The sequence below is a fragment of the Protobothrops mucrosquamatus genome, unplaced genomic scaffold, assembly GCF_001527695.2.
Source record: "Protobothrops mucrosquamatus isolate PMUCROS unplaced genomic scaffold, P.Mucros_1.0 scaffold874, whole genome shotgun sequence".
Lineage (NCBI taxonomy): Eukaryota > Metazoa > Chordata > Lepidosauria > Squamata > Viperidae > Protobothrops > Protobothrops mucrosquamatus.
In genome coordinates, this window is record NW_015387128.1 from 1,105,539 (window position 1) to 1,109,952 (window position 4,414).

A 4,414-nucleotide genomic window follows, 5' to 3' on the forward strand; every position below is an offset into this window, starting at 1 on the left:
TAAATGTTACTGGAATTGCTTTCTTTCACTTTCTGCTTAGCTTGATGCCACCTGGTGACAAGAGCCTGATGGAGCTTATTTTCCTAATAGGAATTTATTTATGTAGTTGGGAGAATTAGTTACAAATCACAGAAGAAATTATGAAGCTACTTTTCAGATTACGCTTTTCTAATGAATATGAGCACCCCCAAATCAAACATAGTCGTTCTTATTCTTATACAAAAATAATATATAAGAATATTTTATACTTATTCACATTAAGATTGATTAACTGACTAATTTATTGAAAAGAGAGAAAAAAAACAAGCTCAGAATAAATAGGCAAATTGACTGCATCTAAATATGTGTTTGATACTAAAACAGCCAACAGTTAAACATGGTGCTTTTCAGATGACTAGGACTACAGCTCTGATTTTTCCAGCTATTTGGATAAATGGGAACTTACTAGAACATAAGTGAAAAACAAATAGATTACAGAACCCATTTTTTTTTCAGGCAATAAGGGGGAAAAAACTTATCTTGCCCTATCCTATAACAGCAGCTTACCAGCTGTGGAAAATTCAGTCATTACTGCATTCCTATAAATGTATCATGTCAGAAGTATTTAAAATATTGCTAGGGTTCTCAATTACAGTTCCATGGAAAGCTGCCAAGTCACTGTCATTTGGGATGGAGCTCTGCATATATTGTAATCGGGTTCACCAAAAAGAAAAGATTTATAACCTGATTGTTATAAGCCAGATGGTAGCATTTAGCTCTGTATCTTCCTGCAATTATTATTTGACACTAGTTTAACACATAGCTGCATATGATACTAATCATTTAGAATTTTACATTGGTTCCTTTTTTCTTTTTTTTCTTTTTATTATATTATTAAAAATCTTATTATATTGTACAGGTCCTCAACTTACAACAGTTCATTTAGCAACTATTCAAAGTTACATTGGCACTGAAAAATGTGAATTATGACCATTTTGCATACTTAAGACCATTGTGGCATCCCTATGGTCATGTGATCAAAATTCAGATGCTTAGCATCTGACTCATATTTCTAACAGTTGCACTGTCCTGGGGATATTTGAGACCTTCTGACAAGCAAAGTTGTTAATAACAACAACAACAACAACAACAACAACAACAACAACAATAATAATAATAATAATAATAATAATAATAATAATAATAATAATAATAATAATAGTCAATAAGAAAGATAAAAAAGTTTGGATAGTGGATGTGGCAGTGCCTGGAGACAGCAGAATAGATGAGAAAGAACTGGAGAAGATAACAAAATACAAAGACCTACAAATAGAAATAGAAAGACTGTGGCAAAAGCAAGCAAGGGTAATACCAATAGTAATAGGCACCTTGGGTGCAATCCCAATACAACTGGAGCACCACTTGAACACCATTGGGATTGACAAATTCGCCATTAGTCAATTGCAAAAGGCGGCCTTACTAGGAACTGCTTCCATCCTGCGACGTTATCTGTAATACCATCTAACATCCACATCTGCCTATCCCAGGTCCTTGGTAAGGACTCGATAGACAAAAATGCCAAATCCAGTCTGAACATCCGGGTGACTGTGCGATGATCAATAATAATGATGATGATGATGATGATGATGATGATGATGATGATGATGATGTTGGAAGGGACCTTGGAGGTCTTCTAATCCAACACCCTACTCTGGCAGGAAATCCTATACCATTTCAGACAAATGGTTGTCCAGTCTCTTCTTAAAAACTTCCAGTGTTGGAGCATTCACAATTTCTGGAGGCAAGTTGTTCCACTGATTAATTGTTCTAACTTTCAAGCAATTTCTCCGTAGTTCTAGGTCAGTGGTGGTGAACCTATGGCACTGGTGCCAGAGGCGGCACTCGGAGCCCTCTCTGTGGGCACACGTGCCGTTGCCCCAGCCTTGCCTCCCCCTGCGACCCCCTCCTCACCAGCAGTCCCCCTGGAGGAGAGTCGCCCCCAAGCGTGGCCCACGCGTAGCAGCGCAGCCAAGGACATGGCATCCAGGCAGCGTAGACAAGACTCTGCCCTCACGCCCCATTGCACACAGTTGATGCTGCAGGGCGTGGGGAGAGGGCATGGCTGCCATGGCGCTGCTGGGCTGCCTGGGCGATCTGCAGCGGGCCCTGGAGGCGGTGAGTGGCCCTGCAGGCAGGCGAGGTGGGGTGAAGCGGAGGCAGGGGGTGGAACAGGAGCAGGGCCAGTTTTTGGGCACTCGGTCTCTAAAAGGTTCACCATCACTTTTCTAGGTTGTTTCTCCCTTTGATTAGTTTCCATCCATTGCTTCTTGTCCTGCTTTCAGGCGCTTTGGAGAATAGCTTGACTCCCTCTTCTTTGTGGCAGCCCCTGAGATATTGGAACACTGCTATCATGTCCCCCCTTGTCCTTCTCTTCATTAAACCAGACATACCCAATTCCACAAGCGTTCTTTATATGTTTTAGCCTCCAGTCCTTAATGCAGGCCTTAATGCTGATTATTTTTTAATTTGGGGAGGGTCTATAACTGCAAATTTTTAAATAAATTATTTGCTAATTCTTCTAACAAGTTCATATTTTTAATCTAACATTTTAACATTTAATTTTCAGAAAGAGTTGAAGAACAGGCTGTCTTCTACAACTTCTTTATGAAAAAAGCACAGCAAGGAGAGGATTCATTTGTCTTTTTTGCTCTGTTCGGTTCAAAAAGAAATATCTAGCTTTCCTAAAGTAAGGCAATAGATGCTCTGTATCTTTCTTGGAATATACCTTTCTTGGAATGTACCTGAAATATCAGATCTTCATTCTGTACTGTATTTTGGCAACCATCAGTTTTCAGCACATCAAGGATTGAAAAGTATACTGTGGCATATTGTAGTGATACCATATGTCTCAATGTGCTATATGCCTGAAATAGCTCTATGTAAGTATTAAGATACCATAAGAATATTTTTGTTCTAACTGGAAAGACTATGACATAGTTACTCTTTCCTGGAAATCTCAACAAGGGAAGTAGATATTCTTTGCATAATTTTCCAGTTCGGGAATCTTGTACATTACTCAGTTAACTTTGTGTGTGGTTTATTGTGGCCTATCTCATGAGTATGCTAATAATAGCAATAAGTTTTCCTTCCCATTTGACCTAGAAAAAGCACTCTCCCAAAATTTCCATTGCTTGGCAAGCATAGACATCTGGATGCTATCCAATTGGCTCAAATTCTGTTTAAGCAAGATGCATGACAGGGAGACTGAAATAAAACAGCTTTCCAAAAACCTGGCAATCAACACATCTGGCTTTCTGTCATTCATTGCTATCTGACTACAACTTGATCACCATTTGACAGTAGTAACAAACACGCTGTTCGGCATTGTTAAATAGATAAAGTACTTCATGGAAGTTCATGCCTCCTTCATTTATCCAAACAAGTACAGCAAGAGAGGGAACCATGAATTGTAAAAATAAATACAACTTAACAGGAGCCTGCCACTTAATGGCCTACCCTTCAAAATTTTAACAGAATAACAGAGTTGGAGGTTTTCTAGTCCAACCCCCTGCTCAAGCCCTATACTGGCTATCCAGTCTCTTTTTAAAACCCTCCAGTGATGGAGCACCCAAAATGTCTGAAGGCAAGCTGTTCCATCGGTTAATTGTTCTCACTGTTAGGAAGTTTCTCCTTAGTTCTAAGTTCCTTCTCTCCTTCATTAGTTTCTATCCATTGTTTCTTCTAGCATGTCTGTCTATACTATCACAACAATATGGACAAAATATTCCAAATTTGGTCCTAAAGATCTGGAAACCATAGAAAAGATGTTCTCTTCCAATGAATATGTTACTAGATCAGGCTTACTTCCATGACTCCTACAAGAATATTATAGGCAGTTAGACAAGTGCACTATTTCTGTAGCTCCTGTCTCTCTATTTTAGTATGGTTCAGACTCCAAGAAGTGACTTGTTATAGTTCTATGGGCTTGAAGTATATATGTTTCCAATAAGGAATGTTAGGCTAATCCCACAAAAAGATTCTAGATTCGTAACAGTTTATTCTTTTTATTTTTTTAAGAAGCTTATGGGTACATATCCGCAGTTCTACTCAATTTTTATTTCCCAGTGAATCATCCTGTGAGCTAGATTAGTTTTGATAGAGAATGATGGCAATAAAGTCACCCAACATCTGAGATTTTTTTCACGTTTAAACCCAATCAGACATGGCCAAGGTCGGCCATGTCTGAGGGACGCGGCATTAGAATGGTGAGGGGGGAGGTTGGGGGGCTAAGGGAGGGTGGTGTGATCAGTACGGTCAGTGGGAGGGGCAGATATGGCGGGAGCAGAGGACCATATCGGGTTTTGGGAGCACGCACACGCTGCTTACAAGCTTGCGGGTGCTCCGGTCCTCAGGACTCTACTCGGTCCCCAGGGAT